The sequence below is a fragment of the Lynx rufus genome, unplaced genomic scaffold, assembly GCF_022079265.1.
Source record: "Lynx rufus isolate CCGP_SWC_20201006 ecotype Redwood Valley unplaced genomic scaffold, mLynRuf1.p SCAF_30, whole genome shotgun sequence".
In the NCBI taxonomy this organism is placed as follows: Eukaryota; Metazoa; Chordata; class Mammalia; order Carnivora; family Felidae; genus Lynx; species Lynx rufus.
In genome coordinates this window covers 2,417,105-2,437,730 of record NW_025814846.1, presented here as the reverse complement: position 1 = coordinate 2,437,730, position 20,626 = coordinate 2,417,105, and the positions used below count along the sequence as shown (strand labels likewise).

At 36.4% G+C, this 20,626-nt stretch overlaps 1 protein-coding gene and 1 pseudogene across 5 annotated transcripts in view; both read left to right on the top strand.

The window, feature by feature from the left end:
* The window catches only part of EDA (ectodysplasin A), a 404,383-nt gene that overhangs the window by 304,658 nt on the left and 79,099 nt on the right, over positions 1 to 20,626 (top strand). The window lies entirely within an intron of this gene.
* On the top strand, positions 5,116 to 6,468 carry LOC124521537 (keratin, type I cytoskeletal 18-like; annotated as a pseudogene).

The following is a 20,626-nucleotide window of genomic DNA, read 5'->3' as shown; positions in this document are numbered from 1 at the left end:
GACCTCCTCCCATATTTCTGACCTAGTGAAAGAATAAAAAAGTGAAGCATGGTGTAATAGAAAAGATACTAGCCTGAGTCGCAATTTCTGGATCCCAATCCTGATGTCATTGCCACCTTAGCAGCCATGTGACCTTGGAAGAATGACATCCCTCTGAGCTTCAGTTTCCATAACTTTAAAATAGGGGAAAATTAGCTTTGCTTACCTAATGCTATTGTTGTAATAATCAAAAGTGTTAGTGTATGCAAAAATGTGTCAGAAATTATTAACTGCTATTACTATATTCTCTCCAGAAAACACATATAATAGCATGGTGTTCCAGATATTTTAGACACACATTCATTAATTCATAGATAATCCATTATATATCACTTCTCAGCCTTTTGGGTAAAATTAAGTATAGATAACACATTACATTTTTGCAAATATACTCCCTTTCAACCAGATTGTCTCTTGTTGTGCTCACTGATTGTATCCAAGCCCATAGGAAGAAGCCTCCAAGCCTCAAACTATGGTCTACCTCATAACAAGACATGATCACATATGTACAGTTCTGTGTGATTCTCTTACTGTCTGTCTGGCTGTATATATGTGTCCCTTTTTGTCAGTATCTCTTCTTTGTAGTTTACTTTTGGACAGATCAAAAAAGTATCCTTTTTTGCTATTATAAAAGAGTAAAGTGGAGAAACAAGATGGAAATATATCCTTTTTCCTTTGTTTTAAAAAAAATTTTTTTAACGTTTATTTATTTTTGAGACAGAGAGAGACAGAGCATGAACTGGGGGAGGGTCAGAGAGAGGGAGACACAGAATCCGAAGCAGGCTCCAGGCTCTGCGCGGGCAGCACAGAGCCCGACGCGGGGCTCGAACTCATGGACAGCGAGATCATGACCTGAGCCGAAGTCGGCCGCCCAACCGACTGAGCCACCCAGGCGCCCCATCCTTTGTTTCTTAAAAATAACAATGAAATAGGGCATAGCTACCATTAAATTGATACAGATGAATATGAAAGGCTATGGCCTCAAAGAAACAGACTTTGTACCTATACAAATGTTAGTTAGAATTAATATGTGCCCTCAGTCTAGTATTGCTCTTATATTGATTGCTTTTCAGTAAGCCATCTCTGTGGTGTTATCAAATGAGAGACTAAAATCATCTTGAGAGCTTACAAGGGCTTGTTCACAAGACTAACTTAAAGCTTTTGAGAGTTTACCATGTGTGTACACTTGAAAAGGATTGTTGATTTCAGATAGAGAGTCCCCAAGGTTGTCTACTGGTCATGAAAGCCAACAGCATAAGTGCCCACAGCAGACCCCTCTGGAAAATGGCTTTCTATCAAATAAGTCATTAAGTAAGCTAAAATGTCTTAGCTTGCTCATACTCCTAAATGCCCTTTAAAGCTATATTTTCATTGATGGGACTAGCTCTGCAATAGATGATCTCCATAAGCTTTTGCCACTGCCACTCGGTTGACAAGCATTTTTAGAATACCAACTACCTGTAAGACATTGTACCAAGCTCTACAGTTGATATAGCTACCAAATTCCTTTCCTCAGTACCTAAGTCCTAAAGTGAACTGAGTGTAAAAGTTAGTTAAATACTAGGCTGCTTAAAAATATTTATGAAATTTTTGAATTAAAAAATAATATATACTCATAACAAGCATAAGTAATTCAGCATCATGTAAGGTAAAATGTGAACATGCCTGCCTTCCATGAGAAAATGCTGTAAAGGTCAGATATCTTTGAGGAATTTCTTGCCTAAAAGAGGTCAGAGGCCCACTTGACCTGAGGTTCACTAATGGTACTTCTGGTCTGCCTCACTCTGTCTTAAATTCCATCTAGTTATTTGTTTCTAAATATTATGAAAAATGATGAACTTTAAGTCAGGAGACCCTGATTATAGTCCCAGTTCTGCTATTAGCATACTAGCATGATGATCTTGAGTAAGTCTTTACTTCTCTGATCATAGTTTTTTATAAAGGTTAAACTAGAATTAGTGACTCTCGACTCTGGTGTAAGAATTCATAATCATCTAAGGAGGTTTCTTCAAGGTATACACAGCCCTGGACATTCTGACCACTCTGCACTCCATTAAGAACATTATAGTGAGAATACTATTGCTGATGAGATCATATCATATTCCTCAGATGTATTAGGGTAAGAAAAAAATGTTTAGCTACTAGAATAGGTGATCTAATTGTTTCCTTCTAATTCTCTTATAGTTTGTTCCTAACTATTCCTGATTTCTATAATATAATGATAATATCTAAGGTAGTTTTAGTCAATTAGATATGTTTACACGATTAAATACTTGGGGTTTCTTTCAGTTTGGATGGTGAAATTTAAATACTCAGGGTTTCTTTCAGTTTGGATGGTGAAATGAGCCTTTTCATTAGCGTCCATGAAGAGACTCGGTAAGGATTAAGAACATGCATATGGTTTTAACAAGTGAAGGCTATAAGAAGGTTAATCTCTTGGCTAACTGTTAAACTCTCAGCTCCCTTTGTATGGCTTCTCAAAATATCACAGGCAGATGTAGATGTGTAGGCAGATGGCTCCTGTTGAATTTGTAGTGGATTACTTATGCAACACTGCCTTACTCTAGATTCTACTCCTAAACCTGGAGGGCCTCTTTTGTCTTACAAGTGAGGAGCTACTAGAGCTTCCTTCTTTTTTTCATTCATTCATTCAAATAAATTATTGAGTAAATGTTTGAATAAATGTTTATTGCTCTCTCTTTGGACAACTAGGGACACAGAGTTGAACAAGACCCTACCCTCATCAAGCTCACAGTTGGATAGTTTCAACATAGTATAGTAAGTGATATAATAGGGTAAGCACCGTGGTGCCATGGGACACATCAGTACCTGATCTACACACCTGGGAGGTCAAAGAAGTTCTCCTAATGGGGGTGACATCTGAGCAGCAACCTGACTGATGCTAAAGAGTTAGCCATGTGAAGGTTTGAGGGAAGGGTAAATGAGGGAGGCTTAGAGTAAGAGGAGCTTGGTTCATTTGAGGAACCAAAACAAGTTTGTATGGTTAGTATAGATTTCTAAAGAGGAAGTGATAAATGAGCTGGCCAACAGGGCACAAATCATACAGGAACTTGGAATCCATTTTTTTTGGAGCATGTAAATCATCCTAAAGGCAATGGGGTAGCACAAGATTAATGTCAAAAATAGATTATATGGAAAATATTTTCAAATACTAAATACATATACTATGATCCAGCAATTCCACTTTTACTTCTAGACATACTCACATGTGGGAAATCATTTATCAACAGTGATATTCTTTGCTGTAATATTTGAAAGAGCAGAGAATTGGAAATAATGTAAATGCCCATTATTTAGGAAATGGTGAAATAAATTATGATAAATCTATAACTGGTAACTGGTTGCTTGGAGGAAGAAAACTGAGTGTTTAAAGTTGCAGTGAAGGGAAATTTAACTTAATTTTCATATTTCTATATCTTTTGAATTTCTTATTGTTGTAATTATTTTTATTTTTGAACTTTTTTATTTTGTTAATGTTTTATTTATTTTTGAGAGAGAGAAGGAGGGAGAGGATCGAAGCGGGCTCTGCGCTGGCAGCAGAGAGCCCAAGGCAGGCTCAAACTCACAAACTGTGAGATCATGACCTGAGCCAAAGATAGATGTTCAACTGACTGAGCTACCCAAGTGCCCCTCTTTTGAATTTTTAAAATATCTACATGTATTACTAATTTAAAATAAGAAAATTAATTTTTTAAATAAATAAAACATGTATGATATGTCCTTTTTCTACCCCTCACCCAAATACATTAGCAATAATTTTATAATATAATAGCATCCTATGCTAATTAGAAGGTGGGAAAAACCAAAAATTTGTGGAAAGAATATAAATTGTTTTTTCCCAGCTTTATTGAGGTATAATTGACAAATTAAAATTGTATATACTTAGGGTATACAATGTGATATTTGATATACATATATATTATGAAATAATTACCACAAACTAATTAACATTTCCATCACCTAATATAGTTCCCTCACTTAAGATCTACTCAGCAAATTTCAAGCATAATATATACAGTAATATTAACTATAGTCATCATGCTATGCATTTTTCATCCTCCATAACTGAAACTTTGTACCCTTTGACCAATACCTCTGCATTTCCCCTAACACCCAGCTCCTGGTGACCATTTTATTCCGCTTCTATGAGTTTAATTCTTAGGATTCTACATATAAGCAATATCATACAGTATTTGTCTTTCTAGTATCTGGCTTATTTAACTTAGGGTAATGTCTTCCAGGTTCATCCTTGTTGTAAATGGCAGGGTTTCCCTCTTTTTTTAAGCTGAATAATATTATATCACGTCTGTGTGTGATCACATTTGCTTTTTCCATTTATTTGATACTTAGGTTGTTTCCATATGTTGGCTATTATGACTAATGCTGCAACAAACATGAGAATGTAGATATCTCTTCAAGATACTGATTTCATTTTCTTTGTATATACACCCAGAAGTAAGATTGTTGAATTACGTGGTATTTCTAGTTTTAACTTTTGAGGAAACTATTTTCCATAATGGTTGTACTGATTTACATTCCTACCAACAGTGCACAAAGGTTCCCTTTTCTCCACATCCTAACAAACACTTGTTGTCTCTTATCTTTTTGATTAGAGCCATCCTAACAGGTGTGAGGTAACATCCCATTGTGGTTTTGATTTGCATTTCCCTGGTAATTAGTGATGTTGAGCATCTTCTTATATATCTGTTGGCCATTTGTAGGTCTTCTTTGGAAAACTGTCTATTCAGGTCCTTTGCCCATTTTTAAATCAGTTTGTTATTATTTATTTCATTTTTATTATTATTTGCTATTGAGTTGTTTGAATTCCTTACATATTTTGGATACTACCCCTAACCAGATGTATCTTTTCCCCCATTTCATAGGTTGTCTCTTCACTCTGTTGATTGTTTCCTTTGCTGTGCAGAAGCTTTTTAATTTGATGCAATTCCACTTGTGTGTTTTTGCTTTTGCCACCTGTACTTTTGAGATCATATCCAAAAAATTATTGCCCAGGCCAGTATCAAGAAGCTTTTTTCTGACAGCCTGATCCTGAGCCCTGGCATCTTGTCTTCCTCCCTGAACAGCATGAGCTTCACCATTCACTCTACCTTCTCCTCCAACTATTAGTCCCTTGGCCCTGTGCAGTTGTCCATCCATCAGATCTTGCCTGTCAGCAGTGTGGCCAACATTTATGAGGTACCAGGGACTCAGGCTCCTGGATCTCTGTGTCCTGTTCCACCAGTTTACAGGGTGGCTGGAGGTCTGGGGGTCTGACTACAGGGATGACTGGGGGCCTGGTGTGCATAGGGGATATCCACGGTGAGAAGGAAATCATGAAAGACCTGAATGACCACCCATCCTCCTACTTAGAGAGGGTGAGGAGCCTGGAGGCTGATAATCAGAAACTAGAGTTTAAAATCTGTGAACACCTGGAAAAGAAGGGACCCCAGGTCAGAGAATGGGGCATTACCTCAAGACCATCGAGGAGTTGAGGGCTCAGATCTATACAAATTCTGTGGGCATTGCCTGCATTGTTCTGAAGACTGACAATGCTTGTCTTGCTACTGATGACTTCAGACTCAAGTATGAAACAGAGTTGGCCATGAACCAGTCTGTGGAGAATGACATCCATGGGCTCTGTGAGGTCATCGAAGACATCAATGTCACTCAGCTGCAGCTGAAGATGGAAATTGAGACTCTCAGGGAGAAGCTGCTCTTCATGAAGAAGAACAATGAGGAAGAAGTAAAGGGTCTACAAAACCTGATTGACAATTCTAGGTTGACTGTGGAGTTGGATGCCCCCAAATCTCAGAACCTCAGCAAGATCATGGTGGACATCCAGGCCCAGTAAGACAAGCTGGCTCAGAAGAACTAAAAGGAGCTGGACAAGTACCAGCTTGGTCCCAGAAAATTGAGGAGAGCACCACAGTGATCACCTCACAGACTGCTGAGATAGGAGTGGCTGAGATAATGCTCATGGAGCTGATACATGTGACTCGCTCCTGGGAAATCACCCTGGACTTCATGAGAATCTAAAGGCCAGCTTGGAAAACAACTGAGGGAAGTGGAAGCCTACTCACTGTGCAGATGGAACAGCTCAATGTAGTCCTGCTGCACTTGAAGTCAGAGCTGTCCCAGACTTGTTTAGAGACACCCAGGAGTGCAAGGCACTGCTGAACATCAAGGCCAAGCTAGAGACTGAAATTACCACCTACTATCACCTGCTGGAAGACAGAGGATTTCAATCTTGATGACACCCTAGACAGCAGAAATTCCATGTATACCATCCAAAAGACCACCACCTGCAGGTTTGTGGAGGGCAAAGGGGTGTCTGAGACCAATGACATCAGTTTTGAGGCTTTGAGGCAGCAGAATCAGTGTACCCTTTGGGGAGCAGGAGACCAATAAAAAGTTCATGTTTTCCCTATGGTTTCTTCTAGTAGTTTTACAATTTTAGGTCTATGTTTAACTCTTTAATCTATTTTGAGTTGATTTTTCTGTCCTGTGAGGTAAGGGTCCAATTTCATTCCTTTGCATGTGCATATCCAGTTTTCCTAGTACCATTTATTGAAAGATTATCCTCTCCCCATGGTGTGCTCTTGGCATCCTTGTTGAATATTGGTAGCCTGTAAATGCATAATTTATTTCTGGGCTTTCTATTCTGTTCCATTGGTCTATATGACTGTTTTTGTGCCAGTACCATACTGTTTTGTTTACCATACCTTTGTAATATGTTTAGAAATCAGGAAATGTAATGCCTTCAGCTTTGTTCTTTTGGTTTAAGATTGCTTGGGCTATTTGGGGTCTTTTGTGGTTCCATATGAATTTTAGGATTGTTTTTCCTATTTCTGTGGAAAAAAATTATTGGAATTTTGACAGAGATAGGATTGAATCTTTAGGTGGCTTTGTATAATATGAACATTTTAACAACATCAATTCTTCCAATCCAAGAATACAAGGGTATCTTTCTACTTTTTTGTGTGTCTTTATCAATTTCTGTTATCAGCATTTCATAGTTTTCAGTGTACTGATATTTCACTTCCTTGGTTAAATTTATTCCTAAGTATTTTGTTCTTTTTGATGCTATAGTAAATGAGATCTTTTTCTTAATTTATTTTTTGAATAGTTCGTGATAGTGTATAGAAAGAGACTTTTATATGTTCATTTTGTATCGTGCAACTTAACTGAATTCATTTGTTATTTCTAACAGGTGTTTTTGGTGGAGTTTTCTATATGTAGGTTTATATCATCAGCAGACAGAGGCAATTTTGCTTTTTCCATTCCAATTTGTATGCCTTTCATTTATTTTTCTTGTGTAATTGCTCTAGCTATAGGACTTCAAGTACTATGTTGAAAGAATTGGTGAGAATGGGCATCCTCATCTTTTTCCTGATCGTAGAGGAAAAGTTTTTTTAGCTTTTTGCTGTTAAGTGTGATGTTAGCTGTGAGCTTGTAACATATAGCCTTTCTTATGTTGAGATACATTCTTTCTATACCTAATTTATGAAGAATTTTTATCATGAAAAAATGTTGAATTTTGTTGAATGCTTTTCTGAATCTATTGAGATGATCATATGATTTTTACCCTTCATTCTGTTAATGTAATATATCATATTTGAGAACATAAATTGTTACACCTATTTTGGATATTAATACATCTCCAGTCAAATTAAACATTAGGATACCTTTATAATCTAGCATTTACAGTTTAGGGAATCTATCATACAGAAATAAGAATACCAGTACCTAGGTCATATGTACAAGGATATTTATTATAGCACTGTTTCAGTGGCAAAAAGAGGGATAACCCTAGCATCTACATGCAGGGAAATGGTTGAGTAAATTATGACATAGCTATACTATTGAATACTATGTCGCTATTAAAATGAATATGTTAGAATGTTATGTATGGACTGAAAGAATACCCATGTTCTTTTGCTAGGTAATCAAAATCAAGTTTCAGAGTAATCTGTAACATATAATCCCATTTTTATATAAAAAAAGAAAGATATTAACCCCCTAAAATTTTTATAGATACAGATATATGGATATAAACATAGAAACAGATGTGGAAAGCAGAAACACCAAACTCTGGATTATTGATTACATCAGGTGGAAAGAGTTTGGATGGGAAAGGGATAGCTCTTAAGTGATTCTTTATTTAGTTCTATATTGCTTGACTTGTTACAATAAGCATGTGTTACTATAATTTATTTAAAATATAATTAAAAAGTGGAAAAAATGGAGAGAAAATGGACTAGAAGGGGAATAAGGGAAACAAAGAAGCCAGTTAGGAGGCTGTTACAATGGTACACATAAGAAATGATGGTGACTTAATTAGTGTAGCAGCAATGGAAACAGAAGTAGACAGGTTTATTTTTTAAAAAATTTAATGTTTATTTTATTTTTAAGAGAGACAGAGAGTGAGTGGGAGAAGGGCAGAGAGAGAGGGACACACAGAATCTGAAGCAGGCTCCAGGCTCTGAGCTGTCAGCACAGAGCCTGATGCAGGGCTTAAACTCACAAACCATGAGATCATGGCCTGAGCCGAAGTCAGAAGCTTAACCAACAGAGCCACCCAGGAGCCCCAGACAGGTTTATTTAGGAAAAAATTAGGACTTGGTGGTTTGTTTGAAGGGAGAAAATGAGGAGTCAAGGAAGCCACCCAGGTTTCTGGCAAAGTGCTATACTAGTCACTGAGATAACAATCAGAAAAGGAAGATGTATGGTTTTAAACAGGTTTTAAATTTCAGGTACTTGTGTGAAATTCAAGAAGAAAAAACCTGTAAGCAGTTGGGGATATGCACCTGAAGCTCAGGAAAAATATCTGGGCTGGAAATATGGATATGGAGATCATTAGCTAGGTTAGGACTCTCTCAGTTACAAGTGACAGATAGCTGGCCTAAACTGTATTAAGATCTTTTTTTTCTAAAGAAGAGGGCATGGCCAAATGTCCATCTACTGATGAATGGATAAAGAATATGTGGTATATATATACAATGGAATATTACTCAGAGATTTAAAAAAATGAAATCTTGCCATTTGCAACAACGTGGATAGAACTAGAGTGTATTATGCTAAGTGAAGTAAGTCAGTCAGAGAAAGACAAATATCATATGACTTCACTCATATGTGGAATTTCAGATACAAAACAGATGAGGGGCACCAGGGTGGTTCAGTTGGTTCAGCATCCAACCTCCACTCAGGTCATGATCTCATGGTTTGCGGGTTCAAGCTCCACATGGTTCTCTGGACTTACAGTTCAGAGCCTGAAGCCTCCTTTGGATTCTGTCTCCTTCTCTCTTTGCCCCTCCCCTGCTTGCGTTCTGTCTCTGTCTCTCAAAATGAATAAATGTTAAAAAAAAAAAAGACACAAAACAGATGAACATAGAGGAAGGGAAGCAAAAATAATATAAAAACAGAGAGGGAAACAAACCATAAGAGACTCTTAAATACAGAGGACAAACTGAGGGTTGCTGGAGTAGTTTTGGCTGAGTGGGGGCTAAATGGGCAAGGGGCATTAAGGAGGACACTTGTTGGGATGAATCACTAAATTCTGCTCCTGAAATCATTATTACATTATATGTTAACTAACTTGGGTGTAAATTTTTAAAAATAATAATAATAAAAAGAAGAGGACATGGGATTTATTGGTTTATTTAACTGTAAAGTCCTTGATGAAGCTGGCTTAAGATATGGCTGAACCTTGGAGCTCATGTGATCTCACCAGTACTCTCTCAGCTCTGCTTTCCTTTGTATTTACCTCATTCTTCAGGCAGCTTCTCCCTATAAAATGGGAAAGATGGCTAGCAGCTCTAGCTTACAATTATCCAACTTAGTAAAGCCAATGGAAAAGTGTGCCTCACCCATCTACTGAAATCAGTAAGAAGGATGTTGTTGGCAACAGTGATGAGAGCAGTTTTAGTAGAGTAATAGGAATAGAAAGATTGAGAGTCAAGTTAGATGAGTCAGTAGAAAATAACAAATATAAATGAATAGCTAAAGATTTACTAGCCATCTACTATGTGCAAAGCACTGTGCTATATTACACGCAGGGATACAAAAATGATTAAGATAAAGTCCCTTAGTTCTGGAAGCCCATGGTCTTCATAAAAGAGGATCTTGTAAATAATTCCCAGAGGTGATTAGTACTTATATGGAGGTATGAGATTGTAGTGGAAGCATACAGGAGGGAGCCACAGAATGGCCAATCCAATACATTAAATACATCTCCAAGGAGAAGCACACAATGGCTGCCATATACTAGGCATGCATACATGAATGGATGGAGGGAATGAAATTTGAATTGAATTTTGGAGGATGAATAGGACTTTTTTTTTAATTTAACTTTATTTTTTATTTTTTAAAATTTACATCCAAATTAGTCAGTATATAGTGAAGCAATGATTCCAGTAGATTCCTTAATGCCCCTTACCCATTTAGCCCATCCCCCCCTTCCACAATCCCTCCAGCAACCCTCAGTTTGTTCTCCATATTTATGAGTCTCTTTTGTCCCCCTCCCTGTTTTTATATTATTTTTGTTTCCCTTCCCTTATGTTCATCTGTTTTGTCTCTTAAAGTCCTCATATGAGTGAAGTCATATGATTTTTGTCTTTCTCTGACTGACTAATTTCACTTAGCATAATACCCTCCAGTTCCATCTACGTAGTTGCAAATGGCAAGATTTCATTCCTTTTGATTGCTGAGTAATACTCCATTATATATATATACCATATCTTCTTTATGCATTCATCCATCGATGGACATTTGGGCTCTTTCCATACTTTGGCTATTGTTGATAGTGCTGCTATAAACATGGGGGTGCATGTGTCCCTTTGAAACAGCACACCTGTATCCCTTGGATAAATGCCTAGTAGTGCAGTTGCTGGGTCGTAGGGTAGTTCTATTTTTAGTTTTTTGAGGAACCTCCATGCTGTTTTCCAGAGTGGCTGCACCAGCTTGCATTCCCACCAACAATGCAAAAGAGATCCTCTTTCTCCGTATCCTCACCAACATCTGTTGTTGCCTGAGTAGTTAATGTTAGCCATTCTGACAGGTGTGAGGTGGTATCCAATATGGTTTTGATTTGTATTTCCCTGCTGATGAGTGATGTGGAGCATTTTTCATGTGTCGGTTGGCCATCTGGATGTCTTTTTTGGAGAAGTGTCTTTTCATGTCTTTTGCCCATTTCTTCACTGGATTATTTGTTTTTTGAGTGTTGAGTTTGATAAGTTCTTTGTAGATTTTGGGTACTGACCCTTTATCTGATATGTCATTTGCAAATATCTTCTCCCTGAATAGGGCTTGAATAAAGAAAAGTAGAAAGTGCAATTCTGACAAAGGGAACAGCAAATGCAAAGGTTAACCAAACCCCCTAGGTCTCTTAGCTCTCCTCATGGCTTAAATAAAAACCAATATGTAATGTAGGAGCTTGGAAGAAGGACTAAGGGAAGCCAGAACCATTGGGCAGAGAAAATGTGTTAAGATCCCAGAACTGCCTGAGAAGCTTTCAAATGCCCACTCAGACATTTCATAAATGGTATTTTAGTCCCAAATTATCTTGGCATCTTCCCCACCTCACTGTGTCTCTTTTCTACCCTCTGTTCACTTGAGAAAGAAATACTAGCTAGGCCAACACAACTCTTCCTTTCTACTAAATACAAGATATATAAGCCATGTGTAATGTTATTTTAACTTTTGTAGCAGTTTTAATTTCCCTGATACTCTAAAAAAAATTTTTTTAGTGTATTCATTTTTGAGAGAGAGAGAAAGAGAGAGCATGAGCAGGGGGAGGGGCAGAGTGAGAGAGGGAGACACAGAATCCAAAGCAGGCTCCAGGTTCTGAGCTGTCAGCACAGAGCCCAATGTGGGGCTCAAACTCATGAACCGCGAGATTATGACCTGAGCCAAAGTTGGATGCTTAACCGACTGAGCCACCCAGGTACCCCTCTCTGATATTCTATTTAGTAATCTCTGGTGCAAGGTAGCAAAATACATTTAGAACCTCAATATAATTTGAAATCAATGATTCATCCTACTTTCTTTCTTGTTTAGGATTCCAAGCTGATTTAGAAGACATAGATCCTATGCCATTAACATGTTCAGAAATGTAGAGAGCTATTTTTGAAATAATTAAGTACCAAGGATGCTTTGCTATATATAGACTTATGAGTCTTAGCTTCATTTTATTTATTTTTTTCTTAGCTGCATTTTAGCACTGCTTCCAGTATATACCCTCTTTAATGAATCTAGTACTGTAGTAATTTAGGTCAGTTCTTGAGGGTTTAGCCTCACTTAGGTACTACATATGCCAAGCCAGGGTTCTAAGCAACCTATGCTGTTTGTTAAATAGTGTACTAATTAGAAGGTGGCTTTGTGCAGATCTCTTCTCTCTATAGCAAAACAACTCATAGGCCTAGCCTATAGCCGGAAAGTTAGTAGTGTCATGTAGATGAAATCCAGCACATCATTATCTTACATTGTGCCAGAAGAGCTGGAAGAAGATTGACTTGGTAATTCGCTATGTTTTGATCCTGATCTGTTTAGAAATATGACTTCTTAAAAAGGAAATGGAAAAAGAATGTGTTCCTCATGATAGCTTCACAGTATCTCCTGACAGTGTGTTCAGCTATTGTAAATACAGCAATTTTATTCTCTCCTCAAATTTCAGATATATTTCATTTATTTAAAAAAAGAAACTACATTGAAATGATCAAATTTTAAAGTATGAATTGCATGCTTCAAAAGTGAAATTTTATATTTCATGTTACACATTTAAATCTCTGTTTTGTTCAAAAGCAAAGACAAACTTCTTTTTTTGTTTTCTCAATGTTTATTTATTTTTGAGACAGAGAAAGAGCATGAACAGGGGAGGGTCAGAGAGAGAGGGAGACACGGAATCTGAAGCGGGCTCCAGGCTCCAACCTGTCAGCATGGAGCCAGCTGAGCCGGACGCGGGGTTCGAACTCATGAACCATGAGATCATGACCTGAGCCACAGTCCAACGCATAACCGACTGAGCCACCCAGGTGCCCTGTAAAGACAAACTTCTTTCATGAGTCACAGAGTCATTGGTTTGTATAGTGCATTATCTTTACAAGTCATCTCCAAAACTTTATAAACTTAGGTTTACACTGTAACTTGCTTAAGGGAGAGGAGTATATTTGTGGTGCAAATATTTTAACTAAGGTTGTTTTCAAGTTTCAGTTCAGCATTTTGAATCTAATCTCTTCTCCCCATCCCCTAGCATAGTATTCAAAATCCAGAAGCTATCAGAAATAAGGCCCAAATTTAGTACAGTAAAGCTGCCAGTATATGGTTGAAATATATATACAAGAAAGAAAACTCAGTTGATATTATCAAGCAATCTTTCTGACCTTTGATTTCTCTCTCAGACACCTTGTTGCAGAGAAATAGCATAGAATTTAAAGCTACATAGACCTGATTTCAAATTTAAAATCACAGAGACCTAATTTCAAATCCGAGGTCTACTACTTTTAGCTTTGTGGCCTTGGCCAAGTCACATAACCTCTCTCAGCATAAGTTTTCTCATTATATAAAGACAATAATGATATTTTCTTTGATAAGATATCATAAAGATTAGAGGTAATATAAAATTCCTAATTCAATGCTAACACATAACAGGTGCTCAATAATTGGTAATTATTACTATCAACTGTAACATAAGAGTAGTACTAATCCATCTACTTGTCAGGTTATAGATAAAATGGATAAGAATGCTTTTTTTCAAACATCATGGTCTCTTACCCATGTTTATAGTGGAGAAAAGAAGCTATTCTGCTTATCTCACAGGACTGTGATGATCAAAAGAGATAATATATACTAAAGCACTTAGAAAATGTAAAGTGCTGTTAGGATCAAGGTGGAGTCTGTAGTTTAAATAAGGCTTAAGAGACCTCTTTTGCTTCTCCCTCCAATGAATTAAAAGTTAAAGAATAAAAATTGAGGGGCACCTGGGTGGCTCAGTTAGTTAAGCATCTGACTTTGGCTCAGGTCATGATCTCACAGCTTGTGAGTTCGAGTCCCACATCAGGTGAGCTTGAGCCCCTCTTTGGGTGAGCTTGAGCCCAGCTTCAGGTGAACACGAGCCCCACTTCAGGTAAAAACACAAACCCTGCTTCTCTCTCTCTCTCTCTCTCTCTCTCTCTCTCTCTCTCCCCACTCCTTGCTTATTTGCATCTTCCCTCTCAAAAAAAATTAAAGAATAAAAATTGAATATCACAAACTGATATTACTATTGATAGTTTGTTACATCTGATTTTGTCCATCTTGCAGGAAAATACAGAATACAAGTTTTGTAAATAAAATATACTTATTCTCAGTATACCCTGATTATTCAGAGGTCTTTTATTTAGCAACTGCAAACATCCAGAACACAGCCTGGACACCTCACAGGAGGTGGGATGAAAGCCCTATGATCTGGAAACAAAATCTCAAGCCAATGAGGCCTCTCACTCTACACCTATAAGAGAGGAGTAGTGCCAACTTTACTAAGCATCTTGATTTAGTGTTGTATATAAAATAAAGGTTGCCTACTAACATAATGAGCTTAGTTGTCTGACAACCAATTAAAATGAGAGAAGGGGTCAAGGTGCCTGGGTGGCTCAGTCAGTTAAGCGACTGACTTAATCTCAGGTCATGATCCCACAGTGTGTGCGTTCGAGCCCTGCATCAGGCTCTGTGCTGACAGCTCAGAGCCTAGAGCCTGTTTCAGAATCTGTGTCTCCCCCTCTCTCTCTGCCCCTCCCCAACTTGTGCTCTGTCTCTCTCTCAAAAATAAATAAACATTAAAAAAATTTTTTTAATGAGAGAAGGGGTCTACTAGATGTAAGAAAACTGATACCCTAAGAAGGCATAGTTAGTATAAAGACAGAATTCTAAAAACAGAACAAGAAAAATGAAGTCACTTGGGATCATTCATGTAGGGGTTCTAACTTCCCTGTATGCCTTAGTAGACACTGAGCACGTCACTCGATGGTCCAGTAGGGAATTTTCATAGTGATGCTTAGTCCTCAACAGACAACTATATCTGACATGACAAGACAAAGAAGTCTCAAAACATTTTAGAAAGATTTCTGTCAGATTTCAAAGTTTGCTATTATTGGAGTAAGTTTTAGTTATCCAGAAAACTCATTGCTGTGGAGTCACTTCTGTGGTGCCAAGTAAGTAAGCTATTAACTATACATTAAAGTTGCTAGTTGGGGTACCTGGGTGGCTCAGTCGGTGAGCATCTGACTTCAGCTCAGGTCATGATCTCACGGCTCATGAGTCTGAGTGCCACATCAGGCTTGTTGCTGTCAGTGTAGAGCCTGCTTCAAATCCTTTGTCACCTTCTTTCTCTGCCCCTCCCCCATCTCTCAAAAATTATTAAACATTAAAAAAAATTTTTTTAAAAAGCTGCTAGGCAAAAACCATATAACATTGTAATTAGAAAGAAATATGTATGGTATTTAACCAACTCTACTAGAAGCCATCTTAAAGATTAATAAATTCTAAAATAATATATACATATATCAAATCATTACCTTGTACACCATAAACTAATCTACTGTTATATGTCAATTATATCTCAATAAAACTGGAAAAAATAAAAATAGTATGTATGTAATAAGTGCATTTAAGACAAAAATCACCTTATGGGACGCCTGAGTGGCTCAGTCGGTTGAGCATTGGGCTTCGGCTCAGGTCATGATCTCACAGCTCATGAGTTTGAGCCCCACATTAGGCTCTGTTCTGGAGCCTGGAGCCTACTTCAGATTTTGTGTCTCCCTCTCTCTCTCTCTCTGCCCCTCCCCCGCTTGTGCTCCTTCTGTCTCTCAAAAATAAATAAACGTTTTTTAAAAATTAAAAAGAAACATCACCTTGGACCTATAATTACGCAAAACCTATTTGAATACTGAAAAAAGTAATTTCCAAAATATTAAATACAGTATTATAACCATTATATAGTTACAAACAGCTAAGGTTTTTTTTCTTAAAGAAAGCTTTTTGTGAATACATATAAATGTGATACAATTATATGAAAATTATATGAAAAGAATGATGAACACAAGATTCAGGATAGTTTACCTCGGGTGGGGGAGAGATAGGAGGTGAGAGTGAGAAGGAACTGCATGATTGGATGTAAGTTTTTACAAAGTCCTAGGTTTTGTTTTAAGTGATTGGTTCCCAGGTGATTGTTCCATTGTGTTGTTTTTTTTTTAACTAAATAAAGTGAGTTACACATAGACCGATGTGAGTTAGGATATGCTGTAACTGTAAAATACACACCAGATTTCAAAGACTTAGGTACCAAAAAAAAAAAAAACAATGTAAAACATCTTATTAATACATATTTACATTGATTACATGTTGAAATTATAATATATTGGATATATTGAGTTAAAATCCAATAAATTGGATATATTAAGTAAAATTAATTTCACTTTTTTACTTTTTAATATGGCTAATAGAAAATTTAAAAGTACATATGTGGCTCAAAATTGTGGCTGTGGCAGTGTAAGAATTCTACAGCACTGGTCTTTATGTTTTTAACCAGTTGTTTTCAGACTTGAAGCTAGTTAATTTGTCTTTTTAGACTTAGTAATTCTAATTTATTTCATTTTTGGCTTCTAAAATCTCAACTGAAAGTTTTAATAAATATGAAAGCAATGCATGTCCCTTCTAAAACAAAGTTAAACATGAGAGAAATTTGATTTAACACAAGGAAAGTAACATCACAACCTCAGTTTCCAGACATAGCCACCATTAACAATTAAGTAGTTTTCTAGGTGTGTGTGCTTTTAAGGTTTTAGAACCTGAACATCAAAGTTATCTATCTCCTTTCTCACATTCTCTGTGACCAGAGAAGTAATGGAAAGTCATAGCTTGCTTTTGTGCCACTTCTGGAGTGGGAATACTCTAATGTTAGCTGGATTTGGATTTCTTTCCCTGGCCAAGATTCTTCTCCTCCCCAAAAGAAATGCCATTTGGCCTATATTTATAGTAAAATCCAAAGTGAGCTGAAATTAATTTTCCAAGAATTTCCTAATATCCCTGGAAGAAATCAGAGAGCCAATGGGTTATTATAAAACCAGAACTAAGAATCACTGTTTCAACCTATTGGTCTCCAACAAAGTACCTGATAATTTCTCCCACTGGGTATTAAGCAGGCTTCTGGTTGGAGTGTAAGAATCTGAAGAAAACAAGGTGCATCCATTTGTCTTCAGTCATAGCTTCCTCTGTATTCTTAGGAAACAGTTTAATGGAGATAGCTGTAAAGGGAAAAAAGAATACAAAGGTCAGATTTGGATTATGTGCCAGGTCTTGAAAATGTTCTTTCCATATTGCCTGAGGCTCTATATGAAAATCATTAATAGAGGAATAGCTTCTTTTTTTTTTTTTCAAGTGCCATAGAGATTATAGAAGCTATTTTCTTTGTTCACATTACTGATTGATAAGGCCAAAGATTCTGGATGCATTTCTTGGAACAAACACCAAATAATTTGACATTTTTCCTTGTTGTCTGTCCAGTGAAGCAAATTCACTCAACAATTATATTCTTAAAAACATAACAATGGACTTTAATATCATATTGTATATGATCTCATTTTTTGCATTCTATATGATCTCAGGTTGAGACCTGCATGAGAAAAATAAATACAAACTGCACTCTTACTGCTATTCTGATTAAGATCTCTTTCCTCTCCCTTTTACAGAGGAATGACTGACGTGAAAGAGGCATTCCAACCAAGGCTTTTCTGAAACTCTTTTTAAGTCATTGTTCAAAGCCATCCTATCTACCCTCGAGTCCATTATCATTTTTCTTCTATCCTAACTCTCTTCAATTCCAGTTTGTTTCTTTATTGGTCACATATTGTTTTTGTGTCTTATCTCCTCCTCCTCCTCCTCCTGTAAGATTGACAGTTCCTTGAAGTAATAGACCATGTCAAGATCTAATTCTAAAGTAATATAATGCACGTATCCAGAAAATACTTATCAACAATATTATTACCTAGAACCCATTTGCCCTAAACCTTGTCTGGGTTTATCTTATGCTATTCATGCCTTTCTTTTAAGGCTGCAAATGCAAATAACATACTAAACTTGTCCAGAGGTCACAAAAAGATAAATGGGAATTAGAAACAAATGGACAACATATGAGAGTTTTATATATTAATGGCTTATTTATATATTTTTTATATTTTTGTTTGCTTTTCCTATGTAGAAATGTATCCTTTTTATGGAGCACTGTGTGATTTAATTTTTTGAACAGAATAACAGATTAAACAGAATAGTTGGCAGAAAATAGATTTAGAATTCAGATCTAGTCCAACTACTAACTAACTGTGGGATTTAGGTGAATCAAACCTCTGTTTAATTTCTTGGAAATGGGAGGTAGATGGCTTAACAGTTATCCTGATCACCTCACAAGGATATTAACAGAATAAATACATCAGAAAGTGCTTTGTAAATTAAACACCGTATAAATATGAGGTTCTTCAGATGTGATTACATTTGCACTTCCAACATTCAGGGAAAAAATTCATTTCCTGTTAGCTTCCTTTGTAGTTTGCAGATGTAGCCACAAAGTACTTTGGCCTTTGTCAGTATAGTAAAAATGCCAGCCAGCCTTTAGACAGATGTAATTTATTTGAGAAAATGATATTAGCTTACTTCTCTCTTTTTTTAAAAATTAAAATCAATGTTTTATTAAAATAGCTACACATAGAAATATAAATATTATATTAAATAGTATACATACAGCAAAATTCCAAAGCACCTCAGTAATACATTGCTCACTAATTATTCACTGTTATAATCCTCATTATTGTTTTAAAACAGATTTATTGAGATATCATTCACATAGCATACACTTCACCCATTTAACATGTACAACTCAGTAGTTATTAGACTGTTCACAGAGTTGTACAACTAACAACAACATCAGTTTTAGAACATTTTCCTTACTTCAAAAAGAAACTCTTTAGCTATCATCTCCTAACTTCTCCGTTCCCTCCCCCAGCCCTAGGCAACCACTAATGCATTTTCTGTCCCAGTAGATGTCCCTATTCTGGACATTTCATGTTAATGAACTCATATAATATATAGTCTTTTGTGTCTGACTTCTTTCTCTTAGCATAAGATTCTCAAAGTTCCTCCATTTTGTAGCATGCATCAATACTTCGTTCTTTTTTTTATCATGATAAAATATATATAACATAAAATTTACCATTTAACCATTTTCAAGGATACAATTCAGTGACATGAAGTACATTCACAATGTTTTGCAACCATCACTACTTTCCATTTCCAAAATTTCTTTATCCTCCCAAAGAGAAACAAACTCTCCATCCACTCCCCTTTTCCCACTCCCACCAGCTCCTGGTAACTGCTCTTCTATTTTCTGTCTCTGTGACTTTGCCTATTCTAAGTACCTCATATAAATAGAATCATAAAATATTTGTTGACAACATACATTATGTTGTCAAGGTTCATATATGTTGAAGTATGTATCAGTACTTCATTCTTTTTAGGGATGAATAATATTTTAGGGATATACCATATTCTATCCATTCATCAGTTGATGGACACTTGAGTTGTTTCCACTTTGGGCTATTATGAGTAATACTGCTGTGAACTTCCATGTACACATTTTAATGAAAATATATTTTTATCTCTCTTAAGTATATACCCAGGAGTAGAATTTCAGGGTCAAATAGTAACTCTCTGTTCTACCTTTTGAGCAACTTCCAGAAATGTTTTCCAAAGTAGCTGTACCATTTTACAATCCCACTAGTAGTGTATGAGGATTCCAATTTCTCCACATTCTCACCAACACTTATTACTATCTGTTTTTTTTTTTATTATAGCCATCTGGTGGGTGTGAAGTGGTCTCTCATTGTTGTTTTGCTTTATATTTCCGTGATGACTAATGATGTTGAGCATCTTTTCATGTACTTATTAGCTATTTGCATATCACCTTTGGAGAAATGTCTATTCAGATCTTTTGCCCATTTTCCAAGTGGATTATTTTTTATTGAGTTCTATATATATATTGTAGATTTAATTCTCGTAAGATATATGATTTGTAAATATTTTCTCCCATTCTGTGGGTAGTCTTTTTACTTTCTCATTGGTATCATTTGTAGCACATAAGTTTTTAATTTTGATGAAGTCCACTCTATTTTTTCTTTCATCCCTTGTGTTCTTCATTGTTTTTATTGCTTCTGTTTTAACTTAGAAAAGAAAAATCCAGGGTATGTTTTCCACTCCCCATGTGATTTACGTTCAGTCACAACTCAAGTGGCTCTGACTTTTCTATGATTTCAGGTGTCCGTAGCTTAGAAAATCCAGAAAAATAAAAGTAAAATCCAAGGTATGTTTTCTACTCCCCTTGTGATTTGATATTTGGTCACAACTCAAATGTCTGTGCTGTCTGATCTCCATAGCTTCTTTGACAATGGTAGTCTACCTTTGCTACATTACTTTCCTTGCAGAACTGAGTGGTCTAAACTAGGAAACAAGAAGTCAGTTATTTCCTCTCTCTCACCCTTTTGTAAGGACT